Source organism: Mustela erminea, chromosome 1 (genome assembly GCF_009829155.1).
Source record: "Mustela erminea isolate mMusErm1 chromosome 1, mMusErm1.Pri, whole genome shotgun sequence".
Classification (NCBI taxonomy): Eukaryota; Metazoa; Chordata; class Mammalia; order Carnivora; family Mustelidae; genus Mustela; species Mustela erminea.
This window is the reverse complement of record NC_045614.1, coordinates 123,532,010-123,555,992: the sequence shown is the minus strand read 5'-3', so window position 1 is coordinate 123,555,992 and position 23,983 is coordinate 123,532,010. Positions and strand designations below refer to the sequence as shown.

At 37.0% G+C, this 23,983-nt stretch overlaps 1 protein-coding gene across 11 annotated transcripts in view; it reads left to right on the top strand.

Annotated features, from left to right (window-relative positions):
• The window catches only part of NLGN1 (neuroligin 1), an 830,123-nt gene that overhangs the window by 181,339 nt on the left and 624,801 nt on the right, over nucleotides 1–23,983 (top strand). The window lies entirely within an intron of this gene.

Below are 23,983 nucleotides of genomic sequence, written 5' to 3'. Positions count from 1 at the left end.
AAGTAATGGTATTTTTTTCCAGATAGTGTATATTTTCGGTTACTCTTCCAGAAAAGAATGAGGTTTTGCAGATTTTTATACTAAATATTTACAGTCTTAAAATTACTTTAACATTTTTGTATTTATGTTAAACAATTTAAAACATAGGGAAGAACATGATTCAGAAGCTACAATTAAATCAACCTTCAAATCATCCTCTAGCCAGACTGAGTAAATGTAGACACTGACAGCTGCAAGCTTGCATCTGAATGTAGCTTGTCCACACTCCATTTTTATATAACATCCAGTAAATCACTCATAGGAGAATATGATTTTCTAGGGCAGTAAATCATCCAAGTGTTATTTTGACCTTATTCATAACTTTGTAGAATTTCCAATCTTCATACAGAAGTCATATTAATATTCTAGTGGTGTACATTCTATCTCTCTACGCACTTCTAAAGCTGGATGGACCAAGTCAGATTTCATTACAACATCCTTGTGGGGCAGGGAGTGTCTAAGCTGTTCTGTTTTACGAGGATTGCATTATATGGAAGAGCTTCATACAACAAAATTCTCAATTGTCGATCAGAGTATTTGTATTAAATTGAGTTTTTTGTTTTGTTTTGTTTTTATTTTTATTTCTTTGGTCATATTATATTAGTAGAGTGAGATCTGACCTGTAGTGTATTACTGATGTCACGATTTGGGTTAAAAGCGCAGTATACTTGAGAAGGTGGATATAGAGAACACAAAGTCTTTTAAACAACTAAAACAAAGTCTCTTGTTTTTCCCCAAATGAGAATAACTGCAGTAATTTACATGCCTTCAACTAATGTACAATACTGCAGTGGTTATTATTATGCAGCTTATCAAGCATGTGTAATTAGCTAAGTGACTTTCACCTCCTATCACAAAGATGTTGATTCACAAAGTCATAAATAAAGATGCTATTGAAGATTGTATAAATAGAACATAATACATGAAAATATGTACAATCAAGAAAATGATAAGGATACTGAAAAGGTATGCTAGTAAGGGAGAAAGTGACCTTTCCTCTCATACAACTTCAGGGGGAAATAGATTCGTTAGAAAATTCTTTTTCATTGTTCTTTGGATTGTTGGTTCCATCAGCTGTATGAGAGAGTTGGCAAAGAGGTGTTTAAGGTTGTGCTTTTTACTTTGGCAAACTTTGAACTGATTTCTAATTAGCCAGAGGATAAAATCTGTAGATACTTACTTCAATGTGTGTGGTTTCTAGTGCAAATCTATTGTGCTTTTATGTTAAGCAGTTTAAAAAATTATTTTGCATTGATATTTAATATATCCTATTATTACTAAATAAGTTTGTTCTTTTATTAGCTGTTTGTATGTTACCCCAAAGTCTAAGTAACGAAGATTTTAAATGTGGTCTTCTATATAAATAACCTTTTTTAAACTAAAAACTGAAGTTTAGAGCTTGACTTTAAGCAGAGGAGTAGAACTTTTTCCCCAAACTTTTAACTTTTTTTTTCCTTCTTTATCATGGAGAGTCTCTCTTGGTCATTCCAAGAAATCCCATTATTCTAGTTCAAGAAAATAATTGTCATTTCATATCTACACATATACCAATATATATTGCATATGGATTATAAATTCTCCAACAGAATTCTAGAAGTTTATAAATGATGGTTCAGGAACGATAGGAATAGGTGTGTTGCATTTTATAGGTGTTAAAGATATTTTTAGCTTGCTATTATTTATCTCTTTCTTTTTAACTGTGTATGGTTACCTTCCAAGGCAGATGAACCTCCCCCCACCCCTGTGCCATGTACACTATAATCTGTGTATACTGTATTAATCCAAACCTATTTCTTAATTGCCTTAATCATTTACTCTTCAAGGGAGGTCAATAACGAATGAAACAAAGATCCTTTTTCCCATAGAACTTACTGAATTTAAGTAAGTTTACAAAGAACAAAGCATTTTCTCTGCTGTAGTCTATATAATAGGAAGAAAATCTTTTACTTCCCCAAGAGATGCCTTGCTAAAGTTTTTTCTTAAATATTTATTTATTTGTTTGAGAGAGAAAGAGAGAACTTGAGTATAAGGGGCAGAAGGAGAGGGAGAGAGAGACTCTCAAACACACTCCATGCCTAGTGCGGAGCCTGTCAAGGAGTCCGAAATGGAGGGAGAGGCAGAGCTTGGTCTCATGACCCTGAGATCACGACCCTGAGATCACAACCTGAGCCTAAACCAGGAGTCCGATGCTCAACTGACTGCACTACCCAGGCTATATTAGATAGAGCTCTTATAATATTTTCCTGTGCAGTTGAAGAAAAAAAAAAAAAACATTTTTATCAATAGGCTTCCTCTCATTTAAAACAGGTCCCAGTTGCACTTTTCAATCTATCTTTTTATATTTCCCATGATAGTTTTAGCCATATGTTAATTACTCTCTAGATATTTCTTCAGGGTTTTATCCTTTCGAAATTGAAAGATGAGTGCTTAAAATGAGATGGCTGTCAACACTGGGCCAAATAGGCAGGTAACACGTGACAGAAACTGGAATTTGGATGTAGAAAAGATATTACTATCTATATTTTATAAATAAGGAAGTAGGTTCTAAGGTTAAGTGTTCTGACCCAATTTCTATTGCTAGTAAGTGGTAGTTAGGTTTGGTCCTAGTTCTTGCTAATATTAGATGCATTTCCATTATGTTAAATTACCTCTAATAGAGATTTCTATAGCAGAGGCTCACATCTCTCTACCTTCCTGATCTCCCTTTCTTTCCCCCTCCTCAAATATATTATGAATTCTTTTTATTCTACCTGTTGACTCTATTTTAGATGAATTTAATGCTCACTTTAATTGAATTGGGTCAAGTCCATGATAGTAACTGATTTACCTAAAACTTGCTAGTACCCATTTTAGTGACCATTCTTTAATCCTGCACCTAATTTTCTTATTGTCTAGACCAAGATCCCAACATATTTCTCTAGGCTACAATCAGGAATAGCTTTAATTTGCTTATGTTTCATTTTGTTTCTCTAGTTTGCTGTCTTGTGAGAGTTGCCAACAAACAGAAGAGTGGTCAAATATTAGGCAGTAAACATGAGAAGGAGGAACAAGGGACCCAGAAAATCCACAAACAAATTGATTGGCTCATGGATACCCTAGAGTTGTGCAGCTTTGCATTTCTCCAGCACTTTGACTATTATTTGCATAGCTCTTCTGAGATGAATACAGAAATGATTTTCATTTCTTCAGTGTGAGAAATTCTTAACCTACTTTTCTCATTTACCCCAATTTTTAATGTACAGAAAATTGGAATCTTAATAGATGCCTCTTGCATAATTTTTTACTCTTTGAGTATTTTATTCCTGATTTTCACATGCATTTTACTTTTACGTTTTCTATTTAGTCATCATTACCTGAGATAATACAGACATCATTCAAAAGCCCTTTCCACAGATTTAGGGTCTCTTTGGTTGTTAGTTGAACATAGATATTGACTTTTCCCTAATTAATTATACTTAACAATACTCTCTTCCCTGTCAATGTGCTTTAAAGGAGATTATATTCCAGAATGCTCATCCTTCTGGCTGACACATTTTTAACTAATCTATTCATCTAACAAATATTTACTGAGTCCTTACTCTGTGCTGATGGGATTACTGCTCTAGGACCCAGAGATACAGCAGTAGGGAAAAAAAAAAAGTTCTTGACATCCAGGAGCTTACATCTAGTGTGTGGAGACAAACTGTAGACAATAAACACAATCAACAGCTAAAGTTAAAAGATGGAAGATGAGAAATCAACAGAGTGTGTGAATCAAGGGTGCTGGTGTGAAGGATAAGGGTCATTTTAAATAAGATACTTAACATAATCCTCATTCCAAGGAAGACCTGAAGGAGATGAAGTGGGTATCTGGGGAAAGAGCAGAGTAAAGAGCTAGTGCAAAGGCGTTAAGGTGAGAGTCTGTGTTGTGTAGTTAAGGAACAATTTGCACTATAGTATACCTGGAAAGGCTAAAGGGAGAGAGGCAGGGAGAGAGACTCAGATCTGACATTTTCTTAAAGAGGTCATGCCACTACAGCAAAGGAAATCATGAACAAAATGAAAAGGTAACCTACTGAAAGGAAAGATATTTGCAAATGATATATCTGATAGGGGTTAATATTCAAAATACATAAAGAACTTATGCAATTCAATACCAAAAAAAAAAAAGACCCCACCCAAATAATACAATATAAAAATGGCAGAGGACCTGAATAGACATTTTTCTGAAGAAGAGATACAGATGGCTAACAGACATACTGAAAAATGCTCTACATCATTGATCATCAGGGAAATGCAAATCAAAACCACAATGAGGTATCACCTTATACCTGTCAGAGTGGCAAGTATCAGAAAGATAAGAAACGACATGTGTTGGCAAGGATGTAGAGAAAAAGGAGCCCTTGTGAACTGTTTGTTGGTAGGGATGCAAATTGGCACAGCCACTGTGGAAAACAGTATGGAGGTTCCTCAAAAGAAATTTAACAAAATTACTGTACAATGAAGTAATTCTGCTACTGGGTATTTACCCAAAGAAAAGAAAAACACTAATTCAAAAAGATATATAACCCCTATGTTTATTGTAGCATTATTTACAATAGCTAAGATATGGAGGCAACCTAAGTGTCCATAGGTAGATGAATGGGTAAGAAGATATGGGAAATATATATAATATTATTCAGCCATAAGAAATAATGAGATCTTGCCAGCTAGAGCAACAGCTAGAGGGTATTAGTGAAATAAGTCTGCTAGAGAAAGACAAGTGCAATGTGATTTTATTTATGTATGGAATCTAAACAATAAAGAAAGAAAGAAACAAAACAGAAACAGATCCATAAATACAGATGATGAATTGATGGTTGCTAGAAGAGAGAGAGGTGGGGGGATGGGTAAAAATGAATGAAGGGGAGTGGAGGTACAGGTTTCCAGTTATAGAATAAATAAGTGATTGGGATGAAAAGTTCAGCAAAGGGGAAAAAAGTGATTCTGGCTGAGGTATTGAGAGTAAATTGCAGAAGAGTATGGGGAAACTGGGAAGGCAGATAAGAGGCTATTTTAGCCCAGACAACATACGAGCCTGGTCCAGGCTCAGTCCAGGGTAATAACAATGGAAGTGGTAGAGTCTCAATGTTTTCTGAAGGTCACATTTTTCGTATTAATTTGTTATGAGCTGTGAAAGAAAATGAGTCAGAGAATATTTCTAGATTTTTGATCTGAGTACTTAAATTAATAGATTGGCCATCAAGTAAGATGAAAAAGGAGAACGTAGGATGTTTTAGGGGGAGGCACAGTGGAAAGATGTTGCATACTTTTGGACATGTTAAATTTAAGGTGACTTACAGACGTTCAAATTCAGACCTCAAGGAACTAGTTTGACGTTCAGGAGAGAGGTATAGGAGGTATAAATTGAGGAATCATTGTGGTACAGAAGGTAAAGATTTGAGGTGAAGTCATGAGGCTGAGTGAGAATAAAAGTATCTAAATGAAAATAGAGAAAAGAAAAAAGACACCAAAGACTAATCCATGAGACCTTCCATTAAGGGGGCTGGAAGAAGAGAAGGAAAACAATGGAGACCGAAAAAGTGTTATGTGTGAAATGGTAGGTACACCAAGATTTTTTGTTGTTGTTGTCCTAGAAACTTAGTAAAGAAGTGATGACATAGTAATCAACTCTACCAAATGAACTTTTGTGGAGTGTATAAGTCTGACCACTGAAGTGGGCTAAGAGAAAGTGGGATATTTGGAGTTCCTGAGCATAAATAACTATTTTAAGGAGTCTTGCTATAAGACAGATCAGGAAGGGCACCTGGGTGGCTCAGTGGGTTAAGCCTCTGCCTTCGGCTCAGGTCATGATCCCAGGGTCCTGGGATCTAGCCCTGCATCGGGCTCTCTGCTCAGCAGGGAGTCTGCTTCCTCCTCTCTCTCTGCCTGCCTCTCTGCCTACTTGTGATCTCTGTCTGTCAAATAAATAAAATATTAAAAAAAAAAAAAAGACAGATCAGGAAAAAATGGGCACATAAGGAAAACAGAAGTTACTTTTATTGCTGTAGGTTAAGATGAGAGAAATAAAAACATGTTTGTATAGTAGAAAGGGAGCAATGGAAAATAAAGAAGACTGTAGGCTGCCAGAATAACGCTTTTATAGAAAGATGGGCTCTAGTACACAGTTGGAGGTTTTGGATTAAAAAGATTATAAATAGGAGTGCCTGGGTGGCTCAGTGGGTTAAGTCTCTGCCTTGGGCTCAGGTAATGATGTCAGGGTCCTTGGATCAAGCCCTGGATCTCCACTCAGCAGCAGGTCTCCTTCTCCCTCTTCCTCTGTGATCTCTCTCATTTTCTCTCTCAAATAAATAAATAAAATCTTTAAAAAAGAGCATAAAAATGGTGAGTGCTGTGAAGTGTGTAAACCTGGTGATTCACAGACCTGTACCCCTGGGGATAAAAATATATGTTTATAAAAAATAAAAAATTAAAAAAAAAAGAGCATAAAAAGATAATTTAACATTAATGCTAAGAAGAGTACATGAGTAGGAATCCTTGGGTAGAAGTGGTAGTGGGTTTCTATTTTTATCTGATTGCTTTTATTTTGCTTGATGTGTAATATTAAGAGGAATGGAGATAGAATTAACATTGGTGAGCTCTTAATTTATTCTAGAATGAGGTGCCTTGCTGGCTCAGTCAGTAGAACATGCGACTCTTGATCTCAGGGTTGTGAGTTCACGTTCCCTGTTGGGTGTAAAGATTACGTTAAAAAAAAAAACTTAAAAAAATTTTGTTCTGGAATTTAGCCTTATTAATCTAATATAACAATTTTATGAGATTTTTATTACCATATTATAAATGCAGACATGGAAGACCAAAGAGGTTAGGTATCTTGTCCAAAGATACATAATTTGTTGGTGACCACTTGTATTTCCTTTGAGGTAATTTTTGAACAAGGAATAAAATAAAACAATACAACAGCAACAATGGCAGTCTTGTTTATGTGGGATCCCAGATCAAAAAGAAAATGAAATTGGTTGCCAGTTTGCTAGTAGAGAAAAATCACTGCATACTGGAATGCAGTATGCACTGCATACTGGAATGGATGCGTATCAGGTTCATTTGGGGGTTTGAAGATGAATGGAAACCAAATTGCACCAGAGATTTGACTCCATATTCGAATTAGTAACCTTGGACAGCTGCGGTTAAGTCTTCTAAAAACTAAACAGTTTAAGTTGGAACTCTGAAATGAAGTAGATCTAAAGGGTTGTAAAGTTTTAAAAGAATAGCATCAATTGTTCTATTGTTTACTGACAGTCAGAGAGAGTCCTCTGAAGCAGATGATTAAAAGACCATTATAGTTGTCCAACTCAATTTCTCCAGAGAATAAATACCTTTTTTCTAATAGAAACTGGGGTTGAAGTTGAAAACATTTAAGACTTATGTTACCAGCAAAGAGAGTTATACCACAAAATAAATCCTTTGTAGAAACTGCTTTTCTTTCTCCTCTCCAGTGTATAATAAATAATGTATTTTTTAATGTATTGTTTTCACATATAGGACATGCTACGAGCTTAATAATTATGATGTAACTGTTGCTTTAAATTACTTCTGTATTACTTAGCATTACAGATTTTGTTGATAATCTTTTGGCTTTTAATATTTCTCCTGTGAGTGCTCTTTTTCCTCCCTGTTGTAGTGGTATATGCTAAAATAGCCTAGGAAATGACCAATTTCAAAAATCATCAGCATATAAATTCTCTAGTAACAATTATATAAACTCATTCTAGATTTGATAACCTTAAATTCTGGACTAGATGTGGAAGCATAATTTCTGATTGTAAATTTTCTCATGGCCATTTATAAGAGAACAGAGTACTTTATGTAACATTTCCTGTATTAGTTTCCTAGGGCTGCTGTAACAGATTGAACAAATTGTGTAGTTTACAATAACAGAGATTACTTATTCTCTCACAGTTCTGGATTTGAGAAGTCCAGAGTCAAGGAGATTCTGGTGGTTGCCAAAAGTTCTGGGCATGCCTTAGGTTGTAGATGCATCACTCCTATTCTACCTCTGCTATCACATGACTTTCTTCCCTGACTGTCTTCCCGTGTCTCTGTGTCTTCACATGGTTTTCTTATAGGACACCATTTATGGGCCATTTTAATGCAGTATGACCTTATCTTAATTACATTTTCAAAGCCCCTATTTCTGAATAAGGTCATTGTATTTTGCTAGGGCTGCAGTAACAAAGTATCACAAACTGCATGGCTTAAACAACAGAAGATTTTTGTTTATGGTTCTGAAGGCTAGAAGTCTGAGATCAAGGTGTCCACAGGGTTGATTCCTTTTGAGAGTTGTGAAGAAGAATCTGGTGAATGTTTCCCTCCTCAGGCTTACAGATGGCTCTCTTCTCCCTGTGTCTGTGCACATGATATTCTCCCTGTATGAATGCCTGTGTTTAAATTACCCCCCCTTTAAAATCTGTTTTTTAAGTTGAGATATAATTGACATATAACACCATATTAGTTTCAAATATACAGCATAATGATTTGATATTTTTATGTATTGTGAATTGATCACCATACCAAGTCTAATTAACATCATCACCATACATAGTACATAGTAACACTTCTTTTTCTTGTGATGAGAAATTTTAAATTTATTCTTAGCAACTTTCTAAATTTATTCTTAGCAACTTTCAAGAATATATATATACATATATATATTCTGTTAGATATATTAGTAACTGTAGTTACCAGCTATTACATCCTCATGACTTATTACATCCTTCATGACTGGAAGTTTATACCTTCTGACCTCCTTCACCCATTTGCCCACACCTCACCCCCACCTTTGGCAACCACCAATCTGTTCTCTGTATCTATATGCTTTTTTTTTGTTGTTGTTGTTGTTAAATTACACACATAAGTAAGATCAAACAATATTTGTCTTTCTCTTTTGGACTTATTTCACTTAGTATAATGCCCTTAGGATCCATCTATTTGTCACAAATGGCAAGATTTCATTCTTCTTCATGGCTGAATAGTATTCCTGTGTGTGTGTGTGTTTGTATGTGTGTGTATGTCTGTGTCACATCTTCTTTGTTTATCCATCAGTGGACATTAGGATTGTTTCCATTTCTTGGCTAGTGTAAATAATACTGCATTGAATATAATGAATATAACTTTTCCAATTTTCATTTTCTTCAGATAAATACTCAGAAACAGGATTTACTGGATTGTATGATAATTGTATTTTTAGTTTTTTAAGGAACCCTCTTACTGTTTTCCATAGTGGCTGTGCCATTTATATTCCCACCAGCAGTGCATGACGGTTGCCTTTTCTCTACATCCTCAATAATACTTGTCATTTCTTGTCTTTTTGATACTAACCATTCTGGAAGATGTGATGTGATATCTCATTGTGGTTTTGATTGATTTCCTGATGATGAGTGATGTTGAACATCTTTACATGTACTTGTTAGCCATCTGTATCTCTTTGGAAAAGAGATACCTATTTAGATCCTCTGCTCATTTTTAAGTTGGATTGTTTGGTTGTTTTTGTCAAATTACTCCTTTTTATAAGGACACAAATCAGGTGGGGTCAGGTCCACCCTAATGATCTCCTCTTAACTAATAACATCTGTAAAGACTATTTTAAAATAGGGTCATATTCTGAGGTTTTCAGAGTTGGAACTTCAACATATAAATTTTGGAGTAACACAGTTTTTCCTATAACGTCACATTCTGAGGTTCTATTTGGACATGAATTCTTGAGGATCTCTAAGCACACTTCCAATATTTTTAAAACTGAATCTCCAGAAAGATTTCAGAATGGTATTATCATTATACTCATTGCATAGATTGAAAAATTATTGCTTATTGAAGTTAAATAACCTACCCAAGATCACATGGCTGCTAGTTAAGTGTGCTGGGGGACTCCTTTTCAAATGAGGACTCAATGTGAGGGACACCTGGGTGGCTCAGTTGTTAAGCTTCTGCCTTTGGCTCAGGTCATGATCCCAAAGTACTGGTATTGAGCCCCACATCAGGCTCCCTGCTTTGCAGGAAGCCTGCTTCTCCCTCTCCCATTCCCCCTGCTTGTGTTCCCTCTCTGGCTATCTCTCTCTGTCAAATAAATAAAATCTTAAAAAAAAAAAAAGAAGAACTCAAATGTGATAGTCAGGTCCTCCAATAGTTACAGATTCTTTCTGCTCTTCTGGAAAGTTTCCTTAATTTGATTTTTAGGTATTTTTCTATCAAGATAGGGTGATAGGTATTAGTTTAGATATTTTTGAATATGCAAGTGCTTGACTCTGTGACAAAAAGATTCAGATTTTTTAACTTTCCCTGAATTTTAAACATTTTATCTGGACAGTTGCTTATATGCAAATATAGTTTTAGTAAAAATTAAGAGCCCATCAATTTAACATTGTAGTAGCATTGATGTTCACTACTGTTTCATTTGTCATATATAAGCAATTAAACAAAGATCTTTTTAAAATAATTTTTAATTTAAGACCTATTCCTTTGTTTGCTGTAATTCTGTTCATCTGGTATCTACATAATGATAGCATTAGAGCGATTTAATTATAGCCCTTAATTTTCATTAAAGCATGTAAAATGGTGCAAGAATTAGTTTTAAACAATGGCAAAAAGATATTTTAATAAAAGGAGTTGGGGTCATTGCAGCCATAATTATGATTTGGAGAATCATAAAATCAACAGTCTTAATTTTCTGCTCCTCATTTCAGGACTAAAAAAAAGAAGTGTTCATTCTTCCTTTCATCCTTTTTTTTTTTTTTTTTTTTTTTGTGGCGAAGACTTTGGGAGCATTTAGGTCAAAAAAGAAAATGGCCACCTGTTGTCTCTTAGTCTTAGGAGGACTCTCTCTCACAAAAGAGTTTCCTATGTTTCTCTACAAAACTGCAGGGCTTCTCTTCTGGAATCTTCTCTCTAACTTCCTCAAAGTAGGAGTGGGAGGAGGAAGAAAGGGGATAAAGGAATAATGAATTCACTGCAGGTATGACACGAGGACAAACGTAACTCTGCCAAGTAGATCAGAAGCATTTGTAAATAGAGCTGTTCCCAGGAAAGGAAAAGGGAGGCCTAGGTAGAATTATTAAGAACATATATGCTCCTTCTGATCTGGATTCCTGGGTCTCTCAGGAATAGATATGTCCCTGTGAAGGGGATTTCTGAAAAGAGGAATGCCTATAGCTAGTGCTAACTTTGCTTTCCTGTTAAGTTCCCATTCATCATCTTCCTCCACTGATCGATCATCTTTCTAGGCAATGAGCAAGTCTGGCCTCAGTTTGTAGCTCTAAGCTTTCATCAGGAGGAACTGATGGGTCCCTTTGGCACAATAATCTACAGGCCAGGCAGATCATGAGGTTTCTGAGCTGTCTCTGAGCAGGGCAGTCAAGTAGCCCACTAGTGCGTCTGTTGACCTGCTTCCAAGTCCCCATCATCACAAGCCCCCAGACGCTCTCTCACACATCTCAACACCACCAGGACAGCTTGGATTTCATTCCTTACACAAATAGGGAAAGTCCACTTAGAGTGCCAAGATTTCCTTTAGAAAAAAGAAAAAGGTGGGGTGGGGGAGATGTCTTTGTTTTTAAAAAGTGAGTTTGACAGTCATTTATTTAGGGAATTAACTCCATTTCAGTGAAAACTGGAATATCCATAAATCTGGATTCTGAATAGAAATTTTTTCTCTATAATGATCATTTAAACTATTTTGTATTCCAACTCACTCTGAAAGGTCAAGGATGAGATTTGGGTTTTTTTTTCCTCTTTGTATTGTGAAGACCTTTCTTTGGCCACTTGTGCAGTTTAGCAGACTGTTCTCAGGGGAAAAAACAATACCCTGTAGAATGTTTACTGGGGCCTCAGACTGCCATTAAGTGGAATCTTTGACTATCAGAGTGATGCTTTTTTCTTTCTCTCTTTCCCCCTTCTTCCCTTCCAATCTCTCTCTCTCTCTCACTAGTTCCAGTGTCGCTTTGCTCTCGTTTGTGTTCTATGTCCCGAAGGCACTGCCTAAAATTTCTACATGGCTGTTCTCTCTCTCTCTCTTGAGCCTACTGTAGGCCAAACATCCTTGTCCAGAACTAGAGGAGACTCATTTGGGCAGGACATATTTATTTTTTGCCCTCAGGGAGTTTACTTTGCAATGAGATCCTGCTGGCAACAAGAAATCAGACACTTTTGTGGTGGCTATGTCTGTATTACCAAGTAAATGTAAGCCTTGTTTGTATTAAAATCTCAGAACAAAATGAGGAAATGGCTGTTTCTGTGGGGGGAAGAAAAAAGGTAATGATGATGATATTTGGCACTGGGTTCTGTATAATAAAACATTTAATTAAATCTTTAAATGTGTATGGAGCACAAAATATGCACATTAGAATAAAACACATCAGGCATAACCAAAACTATAATTATATCAGCCCTGTGCCTGAGCCCACCTTAGTTACTCTGCCAAGAAGCAATGCTTTAAAACTTTCTATCCATCTGTTAAAAAAAAAAAAAAAAGCCTGTGCTGTACCTATACAAATCTCTGGAAAGCTTGAGAATGCTTTGGCTACTGAAAGAGCAGCTGCTGAGTTATGGGGCTACAGTCTGTCTCCTCTTCTGGAGGTAAATGAACAGCTGCTGCTCTGTAGTTCTTTCCACACTTCTGTTGAGTGACTTCTCAGTAAAGGGCCCTGTGGTAGGCCCCAGACACACAGAGATAAAAAGGGCATTAAAGAGCTGCCCTCAAAGGGCTCGCTAACTCTTGGGGGTAAGAGATTCAGAAACAAAAAAGAACAAGGTAGTAAGCACCCTGAGGGAGGGAAGCAGGGAGCATGATGGGGATACATAGGAGAGGTGTCTATGGCTTAGAGATGTCTTATGATAGACAGTTGTCCCTGATGTGAACAAATATTGTAGTCCTTCGATGTGTGGCATGTGGGACCATTTTATTGAGTTACTCCAGATTAAATGATTTCTGTGCTTATTTAAAATGTATGTGTGGGGGAACTTGAGTGGCTCAGTCAGTTAAGTGTCTGCCTTCTGCTCAGGTCATGATCCCAGAGTCTCTGCTCTGTGGGGAGCCTGCTTCTCTCTCTTGCTTTACCTACTGTTCCCCTGCTTGTGTGCTTTCTCTCTCCCCCGCCCCTCTCTCTCATTGTGTCTGTCAAATAAATAAATAAAATCAAAATGTGTGTGTGTGTGTGTGTGTGTGTGTGTGTGTGTGTGTGTGTGTGTTTGGTTGGGGGGTATGTATGTATGCATATCTATATGTCTCCTTCTTTGCCAAGATATCAGTTGTCTCCTATTACTGCTCTCACATTGCCAGGCTCTGGAAACACTACTGCTCATTTCTGAAGTGGTTGAAACTGTCATGGATTGGAAGACTGAACAACCACATTTTAAAAACACACAAACAAAAAAACTTATTTGTGAAAGAAAAGTGAAGAGGCTTAAAATGAGTTAGGGACAACTGCATGAGTTGTCCCTAACAACTTAAGTATAAAGGCTTTGTTCAAAAATCATTTTTTTAAAAGATTTTATTTATTTATTTGACAGAGGGATAGAGAGATCACAAGTAAACAGAGAGGCAGGCAAAGAGAGAGAAGAAAGCAGTCTCCCAGCTGAGCAGAGAGCCCGAATCGGGGTTAGATCTCAGGACCCTGAGATCATGACCTGAGCTGAAGGCAGAGGCTTAACCCACTGAGCCACCCAGGTGCCCCCAAAACTCATTTTTTAAAATTTTTATTTTCTTCTTAACTGAGGCAGCTGAAGAGGTTGCTTTTGAATACTTGAAGTGAACACCTCACATGATTTTGAAGCTGATTGGGCTTTACTGATTGTGAAGCTCTAGGAACCAACTGTCTCTCTCCATAAGGTGACCTCTCGGGGGGTATGTGCAGGCATTGCTTACCCCTGATACTCAGGATGTTACAGACATTATCCTTCCACCTTGGCGTGCCTTTTCCCTTCTTCTCCGCTTCCTTCAACTTCACCTGGAGCCTCCATCATTTCTTGTTTGAACTACTGCAATAGCCTCATACCAGGTGTTCCTATTTCCATTCCTGCTCCTGAATTTCATTCTACATACAGAGCCAGTGGGATTTTTTTTCTTTGATGTCTGAAATCAAATCATAGTGCTCCTTTCTTTTTTTTTTTTTTTAAATATTTTATTTATTTATTTGAAAGTGAGAGATCACAAGTAGGCAGAGAAGCGGGCAGAGAGAGAGGAAGGGAAGCAGGCTACCTGCTGAGCAGAAAGCCCGACATGGGGCTCGATCCCAGGACCCTGAGATCATGACCCGAACCGAAGGCAGCGGCTTGACCCACTGAGCCACCTCCATAGAAGAATTCCTGTTGTTTTTAGAATAAATGTAGGACTCCTGACTGTGGCCTACAGGATCTTCCATAAGACTCCTGCCCATGTCTGCAATTTCCTTCCATCTATTTCTCCCTTGCTCTCTACATTCTGGCCTTGCTGATCTCCTTTTGGAGGCCAATCTATCCTACGTCACGTCAGGACCTTTGAACTTGCTGTTCCTTCTAACTTGAATATACAGTGTCTACCTCTTCTCCTGTCTAAGTTTTCTAATTCAGGGCTTGGCAAAATGCCACCTTGTCAGCCCTTTGTTGAGCACTCTGTTAAGGCAACCTCTCTTCACCAGGATTATTCCTTCTATTACATTTTTACCTCCAGATGAAATTATTTTACTCATTTATGTGCTTACATATTTACTCTCTGTCTGCCCCAGAACATTTCTCTTCTTCACTGCTATATTCCCCAGTACTCACAAGGGATTCAATAAATATTCATTGAAAACATAAACAGCCTAAAGAAACAATGTACTTTGTTGGAGAGAGCCTTCATCTCCCACCATCTGCATTTATTTGAGTAATACTACACCTGCTATCATTTCTCACCAGACATAGCAAGTAAGAATATATTCTCTTCCTCTCTGCTCTGTAGTCACTATTTGTTTATGACTCCCCAAATGAAGAAAACTTCAAAGCCAACATCAGAGTCCTTAACTAAGAAATAACAATGTTCAGTGGCTCAGCGTCTGACAGATATAACCTGGACTCTGTTGCAAGGGCCCTCAGGGCCGAGTGGCTGCCAACAGCCGAGGCTCTTGGCTCTCTGCCTGTGCACGTTACTGCCAGCCTTATTGCCTCTGCACTGAATTTATATTTTAATACAGGACGCCAACAACGCATTTGTGTAATAGAAGCACAGAGAATGATTTTCCTTTTCCAGGCCAGAAGCTTCATTTTCCCTTCCCACCTTCTAATTTAATTTCCTTTTCCTCTTACCTAACCCCAGTTTCCCTCCTGTGACAAATATATCTTCTTTTATAATTATTATACTTTCTTTTGTCCTTGTTATGCCATCTACCTCTGTAATGGAACTTCTTGCCACTGTTTCTGCTAAGGCATGTCATTTGGGGTTATGAAACAGGCAGAACGTGAGTACTAGATGATCTAAGAAGAGGTCTAACTAGATTTGTTTAAAGGTTTTTCTATATAGCATGAAATAGTTCCTCTGGTCTTCTGTGCTTATGATTTAGCCTTTAATTGGTTCAAATCACCATAAACATATACATGTATCCAGAGGGTCATTTTGTTATGTTCTTCTATTACTAGATATTAGCAACTACTGGCTTTTCCAGGAAAACCAGAAGTCACATTATAAAATGGGGCAAACAAGAGGATGAGATGTTATTGTATGTATAATATAGACCACAGAGCTTATGAAACATGGTTGGTGGCCAATCACTGGTTGATAAATGAAGGAGCTTTTTGAGCATGGCAGATAATGGGCAGCTTAGATTGCTGAGATAAATGGAGAAGGCATTGGCTTTTCTAGTGGATAGTAGAGGCTGGATTCTGGACAGTTCAGGCTGGAGAGGGATAGTGAGAGCATTACAGACGAATTATCTCTCAAGAGATAAATCCAGTTGGCAAGAGATGAATCCAGCAGTAACATAGACTAGATCTGTCTCAAAACTCATTGCAGTGATGATGGAGAAGAGAGTGTTAGACTCCTGGCAGGGCTGGCTTCATGGGAGGGTGATCTGTGCAGTCATACTGATCCCTGTACTGAGAATGGCTTCATACTTGGTTAAATGTTCCACGGTCGCCATCTTGACATTCAGAATTATTTTTGAACAAGAGATCCTACATTTTCATTTGGCACTGGGCCCCACAAATTCCATAGCCAGTTCAGCTTCCTTTTCGCTGGCATTTCCCCCATGCTGCATACCCATTGATGTTCATATAATTCTGAGAGATAGAAAAATAGAAACCCTCTGTGAATGTTGGAAAGTTCCATTAAAACTTTCAACTCAAACACTATGAACATTTGTGTTTGTACTCTTGCAGTTCCCTTCACATTTAAGGGGAACGATGAAAAAGTGATGTGTTGTGACTTGGGGAAACAAAATGTCTGTTTTTCTCATATTCCTATTTTTATGCATTTGTTCATTCTCTCACAAAACGGTTATTAAGCATCTAGTATGTCCTAGAGACTATTCTAGACACTAGGAGAAAAGCAACTGGATGTGGTGTTTACCATAAGGGGCAAGGAAAAGAAAATAAAAATAATTATTATAATAGCTACCTATTACGCAATATTTACCAAGGACCAGCTGTTGTTTTAAGGGTTTTATATAGTAGCTTACTTAGTTCCCACAAAGGCCCTATGAAATCATTACTATTAATATCTCCATTTTGCTGTTGATAAATGTGAGGCACAGATAGGTTATATAAATCATATACATTCCATAGCTAGAAAATGGCAGAGCCAGGATTTAAAACCAAGTAGCAACTTAATTGACTGTGCCCTTAGCCAGTAAGTACAACAAATGATAGAGATGCTGTGAGGGAAGGAGGCAACGGTAATGCATGATAAGAGCTGCGCAAAGGTGGGAATCTCCAGTTTTATCTTGTAGGGAGCTGGTGAGGAAGGTTTTGTCACAATAACCTTGCTTGACTGTAAGCATGGGGAAGTGGCTCTCCACTGATGAAGAGAATGAACTGGGATGAGGTGGTAGGGGCTTGGCTCGGTAGAGATCAGGAAAGTGAGCCTGGAGCCCTGGGAAGCTCCCAGATCTTGTGTCTGAGGAGATTAGAGGTTTTATATCGGTGATGGCAAGCCATGAAAATTTTTAAGCAAAAACTTGACATAATCAAATGAGCACTATGGAAGGAACATTCTCTCCAAAAACATTATAAACGGTAGAATCCAAGGATAAAAAATCAAAGTAGAGACAAGTAGAAGGTTATTGCAGTGGTGTGTCAGTGACCCCAAGGATCTTGCTAAAGGCAGTGCTGGGAAGTAGAAGGAAGTAGAAGGAAGTAGAAGGAGGATATGAAGGATAAGAGACTTTTTTTTTTTTTTTTAAGCTCAATAGAATTGGGGTATTGGCTGGTTCTTGGGAAGACTGAGGAAGGCATGAAGCCTACGATGGCTCTAGGAGGTCTCACTGCCTAGTGCCTTCCTTCTTGACTTACTGTCCTTACTTCTCCTAACCAGTCTTTTCCAACATAGCTTCTTCACCAGGACTCAAGAAGGGAGGAAAAGATAGAGAATAAATTAGAATAAAGAAATGAAGTCTGAGAAAGGGAAGATGTCCATGGCAAGGGAGAGAGAGAAAAGGAGGGGAAGGAGAAGATTGAAGAGGACAGGATGGAATCATGAACAGATTTTTAATATCTCATATGACAGATTAAGATAAATTCTTGAAAATAATGCCACATATATATTTATTTTACTAAGTCATCTTTTAAAAATAGAACATGAGGGAAAGATAATTATGTCAGAACAAGAGAGACAGGTGACATGGATGTGTGGCAAAGAGAGGAAAGAGTCGTAACTCTGTAACCTACCTTTGATTGGGGCAAGCTTGAAAATGAGAAGGAAGACATGCATAGACAGCAAATCACAAACTGTCAGCTGGAAAGAAAGCAAAATCATCTAGTGAAATGTAAATTGCTAAAAGGAACAGACAGGTGCATAATTTATGTAGATTTGTATTAATGACTAGACAAATGAACATAATTTTTCAGAACACTGGTAACTCAGAAAATATATGTTGATTGAATTCAACATGTATTTTCAGAGCATTTAGCATGTGGCGTGCTTCATGCTACATACTGGAATACAAATCCAGTCTGTGCATATCATAACACACACAGACAGAGACATAGACCTGCTGAACTTAAGTACTTAACATCTAGTATGAAGACAAATTATGAATAATCCAATGTGTATACTCAGAGACTGGAGAGGTCATTAGGGGGATGAGATGGTACACATCTTAATAAAAATGCAGGAACTCGTTGAGTGTGAATCAGAAAAGTTCCCTAAAAGAGGTAATATTTTGGATCAGCTTTGAAGGACTGGTGGGTTCTCAGCAGGCAGAGGCATAAAGGCTTTTGTCCTGCCAAAGAAAAGGCAGAGCAGTTAGCAAAGTCTGGGGACAGTTAAGTGTCTTGTTACTTGGATCACAGAAAATCCTGAACTGTGATAAAATGACAGTTGTAGTGAAATATTAGAAGACCAGGATGTGTGGTTTTACTATGAACTGTTATGCATTAATAATTTGTATGTGTGTGTGTGTGTGTGCGCACAAATGCACACACATGCATGTAAGGGATTCTGATAATGAGAAATGTGGTTTCAGAGGATGGTGGGCAAGGAATAGGAAGGGCAGAAAACTTAATTAGATTTTAGGAAAGAATACTAGATAGGAGGTAATGACCCCATAGTTCATATGAAGAGTGGTTGACAGTGGAAATGAAAGATGATGGATTTGAGAGACATTTCAAAGCAGAATTAGCAGAATTGGAAACTGATTGCGGAAACAGAGGGGTGGACAGAGAGCAGGGAGGCACCGACAAAGTTGAGGGTAGATTGGAGACTATATGGTTCAGAGGAAGGTGATGCTGTTCATAAATCATATTTACAGGTCTACTCGAGGTGTAGAGGAACTCGTGAAAATTTCAGCAAAAATCGATCGCCTGAATGAATTTACCATTCTTTTATTTCTTCTTATCACTTTGAAGGTTTAAAAAAAGCTATTTATTGCCTTTGTAGTGTGTTCAAATAAAATAATAATTTCATCAATACACACATATACAAACACAAATGCTCTGAAAAAAATCCTACATTCATTTCTTACCAAAGAGGAGAAAAAGATGGTGCATTCTCTGCACTAAAATTCTCCATTACTGTCATTTCTAAGCTGTGTATAGCTCTAGATTTCCAAAAGAAAAATGAATAGCGTACATAATAGTATTCTCAGAGAAAGGCCACCCACTGCCGTAGACTGTGTGAGTATGATTCTCATTGACAAGCCAGGATTGAAGAATGTATATAAGGCCAATTGCACAGACTCAGTCTGTTTTTCCAGCTATTTAGCTGTTCACATCAAGTGCTGTGTTTATTTGCATGGAAGTGGAATGGACCCCAAGAACTTGAAAGCAGCAAAGCCACATACCTTGCTGTGAGAAGTGCAGATGGGACTGGTGAGGCTTTTACCTGAGACTCATACACCTAGATCATTAAAACTGCATAAACCTCAGAGAAAGACTGAGAATACGGAATGTGGGACATCAAGTAGAAAATTATCTCAAGGAGTGGCAAGAACATCTGGCAAGATCAGAGCATGACGGAAGGCGCAAATTGTTTTTTGATGCTGACCTGCTGCAAGGAGAGAAATAGTCCCAGGAACAAGGTAAAAATACCAAACTCATTTTGAAATTTTAGGGAAACAAAACTTGGGGTGATCATGCTGATCCCTTTTCATATTGTGACTCAAATAGGAAAACGACTGATTGAGGGAATTTTGGAAAAATGAAGACGAGAACAAAGTTACTAACTGACCCAATTAGTAAACACAGCAAGTTGCCGTATTTCCTGCCCGATAACAGATGTAAGCCTGAGGGGAGCTGCACGCTGCCTTCCAGATCGTTGAACAAATGACTTCTTCAGTGCACTAATTATGCTGAAAGAGTTAAAAGAGCCTCTCACTGCATTCTGCACCCAAGGGAGGGTTGAGTCCCAGGGGAGTGGAGCTAAATGAAGAACCGGACTCTTGACTATTCCTGAAACCGAAAATGCCAGCGTCCTGTCTCATCACCATTCTATAGCAACATCTGACATTTATTCTTCACAGGCCACCTTGTTAGCCATGTCCGTGTTGGTGGCCTGCCTCTGACGTGACTCCCACATAAAACCTCAGCGAAGGTTAACCTCACTGAATGTTAAATGCTGCTTCTATCTTCTGTGCTTGAAACGGTTCGGCGTGGAAGTCAACAAGACTGAGTTAATGTTGTCAGCAGGGATGCCTAATGACCATGTCCTCAGGGAGCTTAGGAAAGCTTGAGAAAGAAAGTTAGGACAGGTTACATCTATAATGTAAATGTAAAGGAGTTAGATAATCTTCACAAAAGGCAAAAAAAACAGAGTCTGTTAGGGTTAAAAGGAGGGAGGGATGATATCTCATCAAGAGTGTGTTTTCGATGAGTTTGGAGAGTGGACAGTCCGAAAGTGAGAGGATTTAAGGTGACCTGACATAATGCAGACTTGTGCGGATCAGCACAGGAAGGCCTGGGGAAGAACAAGAGTGTGACTGTCACGTGGTTGGAGTTAGGTTGGGAAAAAAGTAATGAGTATCAGGAAGGAAAGATTGATTGGGACTTTTGTGAAGGACTTTGAATGCCAGTGTTAGGGTTTTACATTTAATTTAGTAAGCAAAGGGGAGCCACCAGATGTTTGTGCATAAGAGAATGACATGATTAAAACTGTTCTAGGAAGATTAATTTGGCCGTTGTCTTTGGTTAGATTGATGTTGCAAGAGGATGGTGCTTGGAAAAAAATAGTTAATAGGCTTTTACAGTTGTGTCATCTGACAAGAAGTTGATCAGTAATTTAAAAAATGTTATAAATATTTAAATTTTCCTGAAGTACCATCGATAATCTATTTAAAAGCCACCAAAGATTTGGCAATAAGGAGCATTATTAGCTTGCTTGCTTTCCTTCCTTCCTTCCTTCCTTCCTTCCTAAGGGGGGAAAAAAAAGTATGGTAGAAGAACCAGTATATAAGGTTGAAAGGGGTAATGTGCTTCACCCTACAGCTTCCTGCCTGCTTATCAGCTGTGGAAAGAATACTGGATGCCTGGTATCCTGTTCTGGTTCTGTCCTTGCATCGCTGTGTGACCTTGAGAAAATCACACCTCTTTGGGCCTCCGTTTTCACTTGGGTAAAATGAGGTTTAAATGAGGAATAGACCTCTAGAGTCATTTGAAGATTTCATATTTTCAGATTCTTCATAGGAACAAAGTGAATTGCAATGGATGAAAGGGTTAATATCTGTCTGCATTTTCTTCTGCCTATTTTGCTGACTCCCCAAGAATTCTAGTGAGGAGGATGAGTTGAGATTTTAGTTCATGCATGGATTTAAGGTAGCATGAGTTTGTTTCATTTGTAGTTTAAATACCATCCTTAATGTTCTCTTGTCATGCTACTGTTGTTGTTTTTCCCTATTTACAATAAGCTAAACTTTTGTGGATGCCTGTTCCCAAGTCTTACAATGAATTAAGGATACATATTCTTCTTTGTATTTAAGAAGACTTGGAATATCAATTTAAGTAAATCAACTGTAATATTGGTATGTCTTACTTTCATAGGGAATAATTTAAATCAGCTACATGTGCTGTGTAATTCTTTAAAAAAATATGAATGCAGCACGGTTACCAAATGCAGTAAGAACAAACAGAAGCTATTGCAATCAGTTGGCTAATTAGTTTAATTGATTATAACAGAACATAGAGATTATTAAGTAACCAATGGTAGTGTTTCCAAGACTAATTTATAGCTCACAAGTTGTCTGATTGTTCTTAACTAAGAAGATGATAAGACTTATAATTCTCTTTTATAGTCTATTCACTGTCCATTTTTTTTTTTCTGGGGGCTTCAATATAGTTTTATAAAAGGCTTATGAGGACACAATGTTCAGTATATTCCCATGAGAATCTTCTTGAACTCTATGGTAACTGTCAGACATTTTATCCATGTCAGTTTGGTCAGGGAGATGTAGAGAATGGGTTAGTCAAATATTCTTAACTCTACCCACTTACCATTTGCCTGATACTAATTAGATAGTCATCAACTGTTTCTAGATTTGCTCTATTATGTTTACACAGCATTTAGCAGATAGAGTCTTAGTCATTAGGAGGCTGGGGATACCGCTATTAAATGTGCTACTCCCTGTTTTGTTTTTTGTTTTTGTTTTTTTTCGATTTTATAGAAAAATGGACAGATGAAGTAGAATGGTAAAAAAATTGGGTAAAAGAATGTCATCCTGTAGATTAGGGAAAAATACCCATGTTATGGATTTTAGAGATAATCAAATGACTTTTTACCAGTTACTAGTTTGAAAACTCAGTACAAAATTAAAATAAACCTGTTGGGACTATAACTTGGTTATAATATAAAAGATGATAGAAACATCTGAAACTTAGCATGATTTAATTTTTCTTGTAGCTAAAAATATAGCTTTGATAGTTGAATTTATATTAGCATTTATATCAACAATATATTCAAATGTATGAAGTCTCATCTGTTTATAGCCTGTAGATTAGTGCTAATAGAACTTTCTGCAGCCATAGACATATTTTATATCTGTTCTGACTGATATGGTAGCCACTAACTACATGTGACTATCACTCAAGACATAGCTAATATGATTAAGAAACTATTTAATTATGTTTAATTTTTATTAATATAAATTAAATTTTAAATAGCTGTCTTTGATTCATTCTACCATAAATGGCAGTGCAGCTAGAGGATGAGTATTAGTATCACCACAGGAAAGATATAACCAGGATTTTCTAATATGAGTAAAAACTTCGTGTCTGTATTTTGGTGATTTTTGAATTTAAAAGGCAGTAGCTAATTTTTTTATAAGAAAGGAACTTATTCAAATACACTGTGTCAAGTATGACTATTTTTAGTTTCATGGATTTTTTTAGAATTGAATGCTCTAAAGTTTAACTAGTTCTTTGCAGAATTTTTTCTTGCTGAAAATTGTCGGTTTTTCAAACTTAAGACAAAAGGCATTCAGAACAATTTGTTACATCAGGGACTATTTTATATATAGCAAGTGTTCTTGCTAATATTTTTTTCAGAGACATATATAGTTAAGAACTTTTTTGGTTGTTTTTTTCTAGAAGTAATGTTCACCATATTTTCTCCCAAGGATATATACAACTGTGGGCCGCATACCCTCAGCTATTCTAGAATTGATCCCTGACAAATGACTTCATCATTTGAAAATATTTTTATTAGCTGTTTTTTTCTGACTGGGCTTTCAAACTTGTCACACAGTTTGTTTTTAGAGATTTTAAACTGACCATTATAAATATTGACTTTCCAAATCATTTTCTAAGACTGCGCTTATGATTCATAATCTATTCTTCATTTTCAAAAACTATGTCACCAGAAATGGCAAAGCTATCCCAGTGGGAAAGAAAGGTATATTTCTCTTGGGACCTCTTGGAAGTCACTGACTGGGAAACAAAAAAATTTACATAAGACTGGCTCATGAATAAACTGATGGCATCAAAAGTTATGAATTCTTTCCTTTTTTTCTTTACGCTGATCTTCTATGGTTTTAAGCTGAACGCATTATATAGATGCATTTGCAGCTTGTGATTTTCTAGCATATTAACCTCAGAGCCACAATATTTATTATTTGAATATTGCATCATCTTACCTAGTATTGGGTTTTTTTGTTTGTTTGTGCAAACAGTTCATTCTAGCTCTTGGTACAAAACTTCTTACTTTTAAGGTCATTAGTATTTCACTCATGATTTTCTTTTCTTTTCTTTTCTTTCTTTCTTTTTTTTTTTTTAAAGATTTTATTTATTTATTTGACACACAGAGAGAGATCACAAGTAGGCA